At 43.8% G+C, this 15478-nt stretch overlaps 1 protein-coding gene across 7 annotated transcripts in view; it reads left to right on the forward strand.

Annotated features, from left to right (window-relative positions):
* TTBK1 (tau tubulin kinase 1) overlaps positions 1-15478 on the forward strand; it is a 121181-nt gene that overhangs the window by 98595 nt on the left and 7108 nt on the right. The gene's annotated exons all lie outside the window — the stretch shown is intronic.

Here is a 15478-nt window from a genome sequence, read left to right on the forward strand (position 1 = left end):
CTCTTAATAATTTTTAGTTCAGTCTCCAAAACACTGGTGTTCACTTTTCAAGGTCAATTTTAGGAACAAAAATTTCTATTGTTCTGTTTTTTAAAGAACAACTTTTAGTTTCACCAGTGAGAAGAGGGAACAGACAGAATAACTGGGTATTTATAAACTCTAACCTGCCCGTTTCAGATGAAAACAATGACTAGCTGATAACTAGCTCCATACATAAAATTTAAAGGGCAGTAATCTATCTAATGCTTCTCATCATGGTTATATATAGAACTGTTCTTGCCAAGTAAACTTGATACTGTCCAAGTTCAAAAGTCTGATTGATAAAGATGGTTGATTTATATAGACTTCAGTAAGACTTTCTTCTAGTTAAAGTTATTAATAAATTGAAAACCAACTAACCAAACAAAATATATTGCTATGTTGGTATCTCTTACAAGTGGCGATGTTTCTCATTAGGACTGCTGATCCCCTGCCCTTAGCTCAGCGCTCTTCCATGCCTGTAGAGGCTGTCAAGGAGAAAAAAGAAATCACTGAGGAGAAAGTTTGCAGTCACAGGAAGGTGGGGGCTTGATAAAATCATATTGGCAGGCCAGGTCTGCACAATGATCTGGATCACTTGAAAGTAGCTTGAATTCAAACTAATTATTGCATTCAGCCAGGGACAAGGTCTTGTTTCGAGTATGAAGAATTTAGGTCATGCATAAAGTGGGAGAAACTGTGCCCTGAGAGGTGCTTCTCCCACAGTGAGGTGGGAGTTAGGGGAGATAATTAGCTGCATGTAAGTTCTCATTATGCTGCTATAGCAAAAAAAAAAAAACAGAAAAAAAAATCTTCTTTGATGTATCAGCAGGAAAATGAAGATCTGAGCAGAGGAGAGATCTTTTGTACTGGTGAGACTGGTGAGATCACTACTGGACATCATATACAAGTCTTGTATGGAAATTTTTAAAAAGATTTTCAAAACCTAAAAAAGAAGAAGTGATACAAGAATTGTTTGATTCTGTAAAACCTGCCTTGTAGAATGAGCTTGAAGAAATGCAGTCTGTCATTAAAGACAAAACTAAAGAGTTACATGATTGCTGTTAGGAGTACCTGCCTGAAGAGAGCAAGACGGGTTTTCAATCTGCCAGGCAAAGATTTGGATCTAGGTACTGGAAGATAACAGTAACAAAGGTCAAACTAGAAGTAAGATGCTAATTTTAAAGACATAGGTGGGTGGTAAACCACTGAAATACATTATTAAAAGACACTGAATTCTTTGCTGTTCGGATTCTGTAAGGTGGGATATTGATTTCTAAACCAGTCCTGTTAAACTATCAAATTTGGGTTCTATACCAGAATAATTGGACATGTTGCCTGTCGCCTGGGTTTTATGGGAAGTTTTATTTTGTGATCAATATGGCTTTTACAACTTAATTCTGAACAAATTAATTGGTGCTAATGGCTGGAATCCTGATGTTATAGTAGTATGCAAAGAGTATTAAGAATAGTCAATTTGCAGATTTTTTTAACATCTTCATCTAATGCTGTAATAATTACTATGGAATCCACATACTGTTGAGGAACAGTTGGCAAATTAAAGAAATGTGAAAATAGCTCTCTTTTTATATCTATGGAAATGTAATAAATTAATATTAAAACGAGTTACAGTGGCATTCTAAAAACCCTCTGCAGATTACATTTATATTGCATTTATTTATTGTGCTTTGTTTATAATGACTGCAATTATAAATGTAAATATGTCCATAACTGGTTGTAAAAAAACACCTAGAAAGCTCAAAGGAAGTGGCAAGCAGCCATTTCCCATTGAAGGCTGTGCTTTCGTGGTCAAGTTAGGGGAGCAGAAGTACCTGTTCTCTAAGAAGTACCCTCCTACCCCTACCCCATCCCATCCATCTTGTTCAGCCCTTTCCCCTGTGCTGGTGCCGGTGTTCACATGGCTGCATGGACCTGCACGGGGAGAAGAAAATCTGTTTTCAGCTTTGGTTCATTTCCCGCTTCGGTTCACTGTCCGTTTGCACAATTGCCAGCACTGGCAAGCCAGGGTCAGGAGGGTAAAAAGCAACTGATGGAGGGCTGTCGACACAAACAGTGATCACGGGGCTATGGGCTGAAAGGTTAGTTGCCCTAGTTATTTTCCCTTTTATGCTTCATAAGGTTCCTTAAATTCTTCAGCTGGGGTAAGTCAGTGTAAATCAATACTAGTGAATTAAAATTCCCTTTCAGCATCAGACTCTTAGGCAAACTGTGTTCAGCGGAAGGGTCTAAGAATGGGGTTTGCATCCTGAAAGAGATGTTCTTGTTTTTACTTCCCATTGTACATAGCACTTGTTCTCATCAGAATCCAAAATGAGGATTGAAACGAGCATTTACCACTCCTTTAAAATACAGAGATCATTAGCATCAGAAGGACAGGTAGCTGTTGCTAGGATCTTGTGCTCTACTTCAGTGAGCAAATGCACATCAATTGCATATACATACAAAAGGCATCTTGTTATATTTTGGTCTCTTGGCTCCTTTCACTTTCTTTCTATGCAGACTGGGAGATGTTTCCAATTTATCGCTCTCTCCCCAGCCTCCTTCCCACAGGAAGGAGCTAACGAGATGTGATTTCTGTGAAAACGTTACTGTAAATGCTTGGGTTACGCTAGCATGAATTGAGTAAATATAGTTATGCCAGCACGCATTCACTTTCAGTAGAGGAGGCTTTGGAGTGCAGAGGTGGGCTGAAAATAAGCTGGACTGACAAGGGTGCAGTTTTGCAGATGCCAGTGCATTTGCATTAGGAGTATCCTGTTGATATACCCCTGCTGACAAAGTCCCTGGTGTGAACGTGACTTTGTCTGCCATTCCCATACTTTTTTGCCAGTGTTGAGGGACAGGTAAGTGGAAGAGTTATAATTCATCACCTCTTTCACTGTTTAAAGTCTCTTTTGTTACAATGATGACAGAATATAAGATAGAAATGCCCTGTAAAACAGCCATATGGGTGATATAATCCCATCCTTATGCTGCCTCTTCATGATGAAAAGCATCTCTTGCTCTTCCACTGCTTCTCTTTGTCTGAACCTGGACATTGTGGTGGTCAAGGCTGCTGCAAGACTGTTGCTCTGAAATGGACAAACTGGTCCAGAAGTTGCATTTGTGGGGCGAAGTGTCTTTGTGGTTCCTAGAGACTTCCAACCTGGACTGATGCTTTCCTTTCCGCATGACAGGTGTTGACTCCAAGACCTTTGCTTCAGCTCTTTTCCTGTAGTTCACGTGGTGATTCTTTAAGGGTCCCCAAGGGCAGAGGCAGATCAGCGTACCTCTCAAATCCTGTGTCCAAATGACTTTTGAGGAGTGTGTAGGAAGCTGCTCTAGCTTCCTTCCAGTTACTAGGTACACAGCTGAGGGTGAGAGTTGGAGCACACCTTCTCCCTTCCCGTGCTAGGAGGCAACAAGCACCGCCTGAGCTGTGGAGGGTGTTGGCAGCAGCCACCTCCTAGCCCGGGAGCAAGAAGCTGTACTTGGACAGTTGGGCATCAGGCTGGATTGAGATAAGGCAGCTGACCCCAGCACTGGCTGACATTCTCCTCTGGATCTTGTCCATTGCTCCATAAGCAGAGATATCACTACTCAGCTGCCACCCAGTTAGCTTATGTTTAAATCTGAATCTGGATGCAAGAACAACAACAGTCAGCTGTAGCCCTGAGCTGTTGGTAGGCATCGCATACAATGTGATGAGGAGGCAGAAGCCCCTCATCTTCACCTGACTGCTTGAGAAGCCCTCTTAGATCTAGTTGCCTCTTTGTTCCCCTTCACCTATCCCATCTCTTCTCTGTATGACAAAACTCTTTTTACTCCACCCCAGTCACCAGTGCTTGTCCCACTCCTCACATTCACCTGCCCCCATGGTTTACCTCCATTGCCATCTGTGGTATCTCATCCCTCGCATCCTTACTGCGTCCCTGGGTACCTGCACTACCTCCTGCCCTTGCTGTTCCCAAGAATACGTGAGGCTCGCCTCCTGCACCAGTTTCCTATGCGCTGCGTATCTCTCATTGCACCGTACAGTCCCTGCAGCACTGCCAGCCTCTTGCCTTCCCTCCGCTGATTTCCTTGGAGGAAAACAGTGAACAATGGCACATTTTGGCACTTGGAGCAGTCTCAGCTCTACACAGAGTGTTTGTGAGGAACAGCGATCATGTTGTTTAAGGGGAGTTTGGTTTCAAAGATGATAATGGAAGATACCGTCCATTTTCAGGACAGTTTCATGGGTTTCAAATCCTGGAATCCTTAGGACTTAGAAAACTCCCCAGAATTACTGTGTACATGAGCAGCTAAATTTAGAGAGCTGGTAATGCTCTTTCCCTTAAGACACAGCTACCATCTGTGATTGCAAACCATGCAAATAGCTGGTTAAACACCACTTGAATTGTTGTGAGCTTGTCTCTAAGTTCCATTTAAATTGGTGCCTGGTCTCGGTGAGTGAGAAAATGTCTCGACTCCAGTTGAAAATAGTACCAGCTCTTCCAACTGGATGTTTTCTGGACTGACAAAAGTGGCTGTCCACATTCTTTAGGGATCCAAGTAAAATCAGAAATAAATAGAGTATTTCAAACAGCCAGGACAGGGCAATTTTAAGTGCAACAGAGCTGAGGCTTTGTTCATTAATTCTAAACTTTAACTCACTGGTGTTTCCTCTCATTGCCTGTCTTATCTGGAGGTATCACAGAGTGGTGGATTTTTTCCTTGAGGGTTGGTGTTCTTCACTTTGGCATGTATAATGATAGTTCTTCCCCTATCTAGCCTGTGCCACTGGCATTAGGCCACCAAAGTGTCTTGTTTTAAACAAGCTCTGTGTTTCTTCTGTGATCCCATTTGGCAGCTAGCTCTCCCCAGCTGCTTCTGCGACAGTCAAACCTGGGTGTTACATGAGAAGGCAGCGTGCCTTATGAACGAGTCAGCAATCTTTTTTCCTTTTTAAGGTGAAAAAAATCCATTTTTGATAACTTTTTGCATATAGGACTTCTGCAAAGAGGCCTATTGTTTCAAACTGATCAGTGATAGAATCATAGAATCATAGAATCATAGAATGGTTTGGGTTGGAAGGGACCTTAAAGATCATCTGGTTCCAGCCCCTCTGCCATGAGCAGGGACATCTTCCACTAGACCAGGTTGCTCAGAGCTCCATCCAGCCTGGCCTTGAACACTGCCAGGGAGGGGGCATCCACAGCTTCTCTGGGCAACCAGAGGTGTCCTCAGCAGCTTCCCTAGCCTGGTCACGAGGCAGAGAGGCTGAGTGGCTCTTCCGTAGCTGGGCTGCGTTTCTTTTCCAAAGGTGACTCTGAAGCTGGTTACTGTACATCTTCTTTTCTAACTCCTCTAGGCTGTGATCACTTTGAGATGAGAAACAAAACAAATGTCGCTTGGGACATTTCTCTGCTCTGTGCTTCAAACATTTCTTCCAAAGAGTTCACTTTGGAACGTTTAACTACCTCATTTGTCTTTTGTTTCAGTAGCATCACCAGGGTTTGGTACCATCTCTGTCGCTGGCTGCACTGCCCCAACGTGTACGGCCTCTTCTGAGAGACTTGATAATTTGTTTTGTAGTAGAAGCCTTCTGCAGGCAGATGGGAAACAGAGCGAACAGCTCAATTTAGCCTTTCCAGAATTTATTCAGAAACATTACTAATAGTCACAGTACTCGTACCTTCCTATGGCCTCTTAACCCAAAAGACCCCCAAGTGCTTTATTTTTCCTGTGAGTCACTTCCCTGCTGTTTGACATGCGGGACCACCGGAGGAGGTCAGGAGCAAATAAAGCCTTTTCAGAACATGTCCAGATGAAGCCAGATGTGAGAGTTTCATTGCACAGAGAGAATTTCAGGAGGCAGAATATTGTTTCATGATCTGGAAATTGTCAGGACAGTGGGTGGGACCTATATACCAAATATTGGCATTTGACTGCAAATCACCAGGAACTTCACTTGCTCTCTCATGTAAAAATGCACTATTTGAATCTGGTGCTGTGATCCTATGTAAATAAATTAAGGCAAGAAAATATAAACATTGCTAGTTTAGTCCTGTATTGTAAAATAGCTCAACAATAGGATGCACTGTGAGACTGAAGATCAGAAAGCATGGAAAGATGTGTTCAGTCCTTTTCCTGTTTTCTAATGTCCTTCCCTCTCACGCCTCCATCAATTAATCTTCCATGATGTGTATATGCGAAACTTTTAAGTGCTTGGCAGCGGCACAAGATTATTCTTGTAAAATATAAGGAGATTTTCTACTGTGCGTCTGGAGGGATTGGTGACAGATACCCACCGTGTTTGTCCAGTGGGTCTAGCATCTCTTCTTTAGACTACGTGGAGTCTCTGTGGTATCCAGTCGCATTCATATTACAGCCACATAATACTGTGTCAATGACCTAATTTATTTTTATTGTAAACTGCTGGGCTAGATGGATGACACATTTTATTAATTGTTGTCAGTGGAGATTTAGTCGCGCCACTCTCAGAACTTTACCTGGAGCTAAAACCATTTTGTGACTTTCACATTGAATAAGAAAGGGCTCTTTTATCCCAATCTGTTCAAAAGAGAAGCTTTTATTTTTATTTTTCCTTTTCTGTTTTTCCTTTGGTGACAAATGGGAAAGAACTATTTGGAGATAGCTATCGTATATTTGTCTGGCTCTGCTTGGCAGTAACAGATGGGCTTCAAGAGGCTAGCTGAAGAAAATAAAATTGCATTTCCGAGCAGACAAGGTCTGAAGCCTTGAAAATCATGGACGATTTGCAAATCCCTAAACTCCCATGACTGTTTGTAGTAAACAAGGTGCCCCAGATATTTCTCAGCTGGAGAACATGGGGCACTTTTCTTCCTGACCTGCTTCCCTTGTAGTTGCCAGCCCTCCCCAGAGTGACTGGAGGAGACAACAATTTCTGGAGAGGCTGACCAAAGTAAGCCAGATGTGCTTCCTGATTTCACTCTTCTCCCCAGGGTGGTCTTGGGATGCTTTTTGCTGGAGCTTCCATTTCTGATTGTATGTATGTTTATATGTGTTCATGACCCACACATGAAGTGTGGATGGCCACACATGGTCATGCCTTACAGAAGCATTTCTGTGCCGGTAACAGGCCACTTTGCAGATATCCAAGTGCTCAGAAGGCTGTTGTAAAAAACGAATCTCCGTCAGTTGCAGAAATTATCCTCATGGTGTCTGGTTCAGATGGCAAGCCTGGCCTCCTTTGCATGTTGCAGATCTGATTTCAGCAACTTGGCCCAGCTCAGTTTTCTTCATTCAGTGTCTTGTAGCATACGCATCCCTCCATTCGCCATCAGCTGGTGGCAGAGTGTTCTGGTGGTAGGAATGGTGCTGCCACTTGGGACGTAATTTATTAGTATGCAAACACCTATTTTGGGTAATGTTAAAACATTAAATAAAATGTATAAAGGCTGATCATTGTGGTACTACCTTCCTTTTTGTTGCATTTTTATACCATGTGTTTTGTGTTTGGGTCGCTATAACTCACAGACCTGCATTTGCAGTTCCATGGGACAGTGCGAAGATTAATTTCTGGGAAATGTTTCTGAGTATTATTTAATGCATTGCAACTCGTTTGTATTACACCTGCCATTGAAAAGAATGATGTTACAATGAATGTACATTTGAAACAAGCTGCTAACCATGTAACCTGGGGATTGGAAGCAATCCCCATTTTACATTCACTTGCATGTCTTTTAGTGTTTGAAAAGAAAATTGCTTTATGTTTGGAGGCTTTATTTTTTCATATGCAAAGTGTTTCAAGTCGGTTACCTCATCTAGTGCACTTGCCTCATAAGAATCCCCAGGGCTTCCTCCAACAACTCCAAGAAGTTTCTCAGTTGAATTACGAGTGCAATTAATTGGTCTGGCAACGTGAAACACAGTAATGGCAAATTTCCTCTGAACAAGTCGGATAAGGAGGATTTCTGTGGGACTCTTGCCCCTTTAGCTTGGTCCTTCCTAAAAAAAAGCCAGATCAGGTTCTTATTCAGCACTGCTGACTTCTGGTTATTTTTATGACTAAGGAAGATGTTTAGTTTTCAGAATCTCCTTCTTCTTCTTTCTTGCTGCTATTAAGTTGCCTTTACAATTAGGGACTAGAACAATTTTTGGATTATCATTTCCTTCCACTTTGCTTGCCATTTCCTGAGTCTCTTATGAGTGATAAAAATGAGATGGTCCCCGTGTCTGCTCAGACAGGGAGCTCTGCGTTGACTGTCGCTGGAGACATTGGTGGGTGCAGAGGTGGGAAGCTAAGTGGGAGGCATACCACCTTATAGAGCTATTGCTTCCGTCCAAGACGCTAGGAAAACTGGCACAAACCTAACAACATATGAAAGCACAAACAGGGAGGATCAGAGCACTTATCCAGCGTAGGACTGGACTGTCCTACTCACCTTGGTAAAGAAAATTAAGAGAAAGGCTGTGGAGCATTTGTTGGTAAGATGCTGGAAAGAAGAACATCCCTCTGACATTTATGGTGCTGATTCTTGGAACGTGGAGAAGATCCTGCAAGCAAGCATGGCAGCTCTAAGACCCCTGCTACTTTTACCTCATCTGATGCTGGTTTGAAGAACGAGCTGCTTCAGAAACTCAGATTCTAGGTTTTTTTCAACTCACTGTTATCAATCCTGTCAGATCTCCCAGTCCCAAACAAGCTTAGTCTATGTTGGCAGAGGATAATGTCACTTCCAGGATATGCTAAGGTCCTGATAGCATCCAAATCAAAGCTGTTACAGGGAAGACCGGACTACAGCTGTTGCTGTCTGTGTGCCCTCTGCATCTCTCAGGACTAAGGCCTCTTCCCATTCCCAATGGAACAACTGACGTCATGTTGGGAACTTGATTTCTGCTTCTTGGACTTTCCAGCTCCCATGAAGAATCTCAGGGACCAGCATATCCTTCCTTTGCATTACCTTGTGTCACCCATTAGACTTCTGTTGCTGCTAAGCAGAAGAGAGTCCAAACCGTATTTAACCAACTGCTATTCAAGTAGGAGATGAATGTGGGTTTCTGCAGTCACGTCTACTGAGAGGAGACAAAAGCTGTAGGTAATCCGTTGTGCTTCCTGGTTTGCTTGAGAAACTTCATCTGCTGAGACTTGAGTTTCCTTGAAGCAGTGGATCTCAGGGAAGTCCCATTCAAGCAGGTCTCCGGCATTAGGAGGCACAGCAGAAGGGCTTCCTCAAGTTGTCAGAAGTCCTCATCGATTGCGAGGGCCAGAAGGTTTGAAGAAGCTGTGGAAGTTCGTCTCAGGGGGAGGGCAGCAGGGAGTCGGAGGGGAAGCAGCCTGCTGTAGCTTTAAAGGCGGTACTGAGTAGGGATCCATTTGGAAGGACGTAGTTGACTAAAGGGATCCAAAGCTTGTTTTCCTTGAGTCTTTTTATTCTTCCTGTATCTAATCCCTTTAGAGCCTAAGGTCAACCCCTTTTTGTACTGCAATAACACTGTAATATATGCTTGCACTAATTCTTCTGGCACACCGAGCATGCAAGACCAATTTAAAGCTTTTTTCAGAAGAAAAACACTGTATTATTGTGTATATAGAAATACTGAGAGAGAATTTGAATTCTGTCTCCTGTATAAAAGCATGCATTGATTACCTGTATGTAGACCATGCTGTAAATGCTGCAGAGTACTGTAAAATCCTACACTTGAAACCACAACGAACAGGCAATGTCATCAAAAACAAACAAAACAGAAGCTGTGCAATGGATTTTGTGCCTTTTTTAAATCCATGTATGTTAATCCAGACAATCGGAGAAAAAAAAAAAAAAGGAAAAAAAAAGCTTGTATACTACCAAAACCTTATTAAAGAATCAAAGGCAGCACCTTGGTGATGGCTGGGTTTTTTTATTTGCTTTCTTGCTTTGTTTTTCTACTCCCTTTGCTTTCCAGCTCTGGGAAGGTGTCCCTTGCTTATCCTTGGGTACATGGCAGCACCAGGCAGGGAGATGAAGGAGCTCTGGTAGAACAGTGAGAGTTTAATCATCGTTTACTAATGTGATGACTGAAAACTTGAAGTTAAGACAGATCTGGGAATAGAAACAAAGTTCTGTGACTGCTGGAGGTGTGTTCCATGTACTTTGGGAAGGCCATGCTGTGAGCTCAATTTAAGCAAATTTAGGCTAGTACCGATTTCACTGACTTGAACCCAGTCCTACTGCAGCTTTAGGGTACAACTAGCCCCAACTTACGTACATTTTCAGAGCTCTGCCTTGATGGTTACCAGCATCCCAACTGGCTAAACTTAAGCCGGTACAATTCAACACTTACAAACACAGCAGAAAGAGTTTTTCACATTTCTCTTGGTTTCTCACCCTGGGCGTCTTCCCCTGGCTGGCAGCGCAGTGTGCATAGGGTGCGTGGATGGTTGTCTCCCATTTGACAAGGTGTTTAAGAACATCTGGTAAACTTCCAGCCGTTCCACCCCCCGGAAGCCCCAGAGATGGATGTAAAACTGTGGCTGTCCTGCAAGTAATGTACTCCTGCCTGGGCTGCTCAGTGGATCCGACCATGCTCTGCCTTTCATTGTGACTCCTATTTGAAAGCAGCTTCTGCTGTAGAGTGGCATGTGGTTCAACCGCAGTTACTGTTGGTCTGTCTGGGATCAGGCTGGAAGAGGGAACACAGCGATAGACCCTGTCTGCTTTGGTGTGCAGTGCGCAGTTACTAGTTCAGTGTTATTCTAAAAGTGGCTGGACAGAGAGGCTGCAGGGCAGTAGGTGCGTGCAAAGGCTCTGGTATCTGTGGAGAGGGTGGTGCAAACTTTCCCTCTTGAAAGAGAAGCACGAGACCCCAGCTCCTCAAAGGCAGAGAGCTGTTCGTGCAGGCAGGTGATGGTTGGGGAGGAAGAGCTAGGATTAGACTGTGGTCTCTGCCTTAGAGGGTTGTACAATCTGTGAGTCCCATTTTTGTCCTGGGAATTGTATGGAGGGTCAGGCTTCTTCTGAGTCTGCCTCTAGCAGGGTCCAAAGCCCATCTGCTCCATGATGAACACCTCAAAGTGTGTTTTAGTTTGCCTTGGTGAGCCTGTTGGCATGTGGCAGATGTGTACGTCTGTCAAACACTGCAGAAGGATGCACTGATGCCGTAGTGGTAACCATGGTCTGAGACATGGTTTAGAGGATGGATTGGAACAGAACAGTAGATAGAGGAGATATGGCATTTCCTGGGTTTATATTATGCAAATATTGTGATTTTTTTTTCCCTCTACCCGGTGGTTTTTTTGCTGGTATTTTTTTCACATATTACTGCATTTTAAATGTTTAAAACCCGGAGCTGGGAGAAAAAAATCCAAAATTCTACACTGTAAGGCAAAATTGATAATGCTCACGTGGGAAACTGTTCCCTTTCCCTAATGAGGTGCGGAACTGCTTGCGAGAGCATGCTTTTCTGGTGGACACTGGATCTGCTCTGTGCCATAGAGTGTTCTGCTGCAGGGACATAGGCACAGGCAAGCTGTAGGGTCTCTTCTCTGTATCCTCATGAGTTGTGAGATCACCAGAAAGCCATGCAGGCAGAGCGGGTACTGTCACTTCATTACTGTAGGGACCTGGGCAGGGTGTGCATGACATGGCATGGGGCAGGACATATCAGAGCATATTAACAAGCTGGATGCCAGAATTGCTCCTGAACCCACCAGCGTGAGTCTGCTCCGTGCTGCTGCCTGAGAAGAACACGTCTGGCTGCGTTCTTGGTTTCAAGGAGACCTGGGAACTTCTAATGCATGGTTGTAAACTTGCTGTAGCAAACCAGAGACTGCATCTGTGCTGATTCTTGCAGTGTTTGCAGCATCACTGGGATGTAGGAACCTTACTGCTGCCCATATTGGGTGATGTAAGTCTCGTCTGAGGATGTCCTCATGCCAACGATCCTGCTAATTTGAAATCTCACCAGTTTACAGTAAAGACAAACGCCCAGACTCCACTTAGCTGTTCATGAGCACAGGGGCAGAGATGGACTTGAAGGGGGTGGTTTCTGCCTCTGCCAAATACGAGCAGGTAGATCTTTTTCTCTCCTGACTCTGATTCCTCTCTATATTCTGACTGTGGCCTCTGTGCAAAGCAGGGATATTTATTGCCTTCCAAATACATATTGTTACTCAAATTAGTTAACAGCCAAATTGAATCTAAATGCATTCAGGTTTTATGGAGAGACAGACTGTTAAAGAGGTGAAAGGCGCAGACCTTATGGGGAACCTACGCTCAGACACATATGCTGCCACACGCGTTCCTGGACAATTGACTGACAAGTCAAAAGAGAGCCCCGAGCGAAGATCTGAGCCCAGGCAGGTGGGAAAAAATGGTTCACTGTCCAAGGACAGGCAGTGTGTCTTCAGAGAAAATGAGGAACATAGGCAGAGATCAGAGCTTGCTGGAGGCAAAGGAACTCCCTTTGACTCAGGTTTGGCCAGCTCCAGTGTAGCTCTGCTTACTTCACAGTCTTGGTAGCTTTTTAAAATGGGGTGGCTGCCTCAGCCACGGCATAGTTCCTGCTCGTAGTGGAGTGAGCCTAGCAGAGGCCCACCAAGATGATTACAAATTAAAAACGTATGACATAAGGTGAGGCTGAGAGAGCTGGGTTTCTGCTTAAAAAGAGAAGGCTTGGAGTGGGATCTTATTTCTTTCTTGAACTACCTGATGAAAGGATGATGCCAGAGTCCTCTCAGTGGTGCCTAGGGAAAGGATGAGATGTGATGGACACAAGCTGCATGAAAGGAAAATTAGATACAAGAATTAGATATAAATAAAAACTTTTTCACCATGAAGAGCCGCAAACACTAGGACAGGGTCCAAAAGATGTTGTGGCATCTCCATTCTTGGAGATACTGAAAACTCAGCTGGACAGTGACCAGAGCAGCCAGCTCGAAGTTGGTCCTGATTTGAGGGGTGGTTGGAGAAGAGTCCTCCAGACGGTCCTTACACTTTTGTTATTCTACAATTTTAAGATGCAGGCTAAGCCTTTCCACTCCTGATCTTCTAGCATCTTCCCACAGTTCTTCCCCACTGGTACAGCAGAGCAGAAAAGTTCTTCTCCAGCCATTGCGGAATAGTTCTGGAGCAGCTGAGTGTGTTGTAGTACAAAAGACACATGATGGCTATCAAGAGAGGACACACGTTTCTCTAGTGTGTGGTTCAGCAGGGGGTCCGCTTGCAGCTAGCTGCTGATCACATTAACTGAACAATGAAGACAGTCTCAGACTTTGATGCCCTAGGACAGTCTTCCTTGTTAACAGCTTCAGGTGATGATAGTAATGAAGGTAAGAAAATATATGTTAAAATAATATTTGACCCAAGACACATTTCAACAAAGTTTCTTTTCGTTGGGTTTGTAGGTAACTTCTGTCCTCCATATTTTTTGGCATATTTATGCTCTTTGGATTTTCTCCATGGTGCATTTACAGTGGCAACACAACCACAGTCTCAGGCTGCTTTAAGGAATGCATTCTGGCAATTTTGGGGTACTGCATGCAACAGGTTAAGCAGTCCAAGTCTCCCAAAGGTAGGTAGAAGCCAAGCAATCACTGTTGTGCTTAAGGTGCAGTGTCCACAGTGGAAAATAGAAAATACGTGGGGAAAATGAAATGACAGACAGAAAGGCAGTCCATTTGCCAAATACCACAAGGAAGTTGTACAGCCAGAGATGGAAGTACATGGAGGTTAGAAAGGTATCTACAGCACAACTCAATGACAGAGCAAAGGGACAGCAGAGCAGAAGAAGGAAAGAACCGTTATTTTTATTATACTAATGTCACGCTGTCCAGCTCCATGTCATACCTTATTGCTTAGTGCAATCTCATATCAGAAAACATCTGATGTCTTGCAAGGGAAAGAACTGTTGAAGAAAGAGGAGTTGCTAGAGACAGGGCTGCTGATGGGACATGCCGCAGGGCACAGAAACCATATTGCTGGTCTATATAGGATGTGCACTGCAGGACTGGATTCAGTTCTCCTTGACCAGAAAGCAGATGAGATGACACAAGCTCCTAATAGCTGAGAGGAGGTTCTAAGGTTTACACGTGCAAAGAGAAACCAGTGATCCTCCAACTCTACCATCAACCACAGCATCTAGAAAATAGGGTGAAGCAGAGCAGCAGGTGAACTGTTGTTGAGGATGGGGTATGCTTTCCAGTGGGAGGCTCAGCACAAGGCAAGGTGTTGGTCAGGGCTTCTTTATCAGGTCCCAGTCCCACTGGGGAAGCACATCTGTTTGATCAGGACTCCAGGAATAGCACTGTGGGTGTATTTCTTGGGAAAACCAAATCCAGCCAACAGGCAGAATCCAATCTTAGGCTGCTGAATGGACTAATTTCCAAGAAATGCCGGAGGGAGGAAGCCAAGTGGGTAATTTCCTCTGCAACGGGTGGCAAGTCCCTCTTGCTAGTCCAAGTTCCACATCTGTCATCCTGCTACAAAAGGTAGAGTGGGTCAGTGAAAGCCCAAATCAGTCTAACACAGGGCCATCTTTGGGGCCAGGCTTCAGCTTTAATGAAAGAAGAGAAGAAGCTTTTACTCCAGAGGCGTTGCCAAAACCAGCCTGTGTTTTAATTTATAAGATATAAAAAGAAATATGAAATGGATAACAACTTATCACCATGTATAAAAGCTTGATGCTGCCCACCAGCCTATTTGAAATGTTGCTGCTATACATGAGCATAAAGATCTTACATTTTTCAGGCATGCTAGCAGGGCAGTTGCTCTGCACAGAAGAACACGCAGACTTTCAGCACAATTTGAAATTGTCATTGAACCAAAAAGCTGTTGAGGGCTTTTTCCCCACCCGCTAGAGACAAAAAGATCTGTTCCCATAGCCAGGTGATTGTGCTAGATGTTGGCAGCTCTGTAGCCCCCATAGTTAAACGGGTGCTTGTTTAGTCGTGTAGCCTAAATACCCTCTGACGCTGTTGAATGCCAATTGAAAATGCAGATGTTTGGAGCCCTTCTGTTCATGATTAGGACTTTTCAAGGGTAACACATGATGCATTATTGACAGGTTGAAATTATGGAGAGGCTTTGATTTTCCAGCCCTCTTATAGAAGGATGACCTAAATGTTTTTTTTTTTTAAATCTATTTCGCGGAGTGCTGCTGCTGTGGTTTTCATTTACAACTAATTGTTAATTAGGCCAAACTTTGATGGACATTTCCTATTTATTTTGCCCTTTTTTTGCTTGTTTGGTCCAGCGTGTGCATGAGTGTGTGAGCTGCTGCTTTTCTGTTAGTATTCTTTGCAATCATTTCACAGCCCACTCCTGGCACCTTATGGGCAGTCTCTCCACCGCAGGCTGCTGCTCAAGAAACCCTGCTTCCACCAACTGTCCTGTCCTCCCATTGCTTTTAGTGGTTGGACACCCCGGAGTCTAGTAATGATACTTTATGTGTCAGCTTTCGTGACTTACTTGCTGATCATTTTAATGAAAGCAGAAGCCTGTACAAGACAGTCTTA

This window comes from Opisthocomus hoazin, chromosome 2 (genome assembly GCF_030867145.1).
Source record: "Opisthocomus hoazin isolate bOpiHoa1 chromosome 2, bOpiHoa1.hap1, whole genome shotgun sequence".
In the NCBI taxonomy this organism is placed as follows: domain Eukaryota; kingdom Metazoa; phylum Chordata; class Aves; order Opisthocomiformes; family Opisthocomidae; genus Opisthocomus; species Opisthocomus hoazin.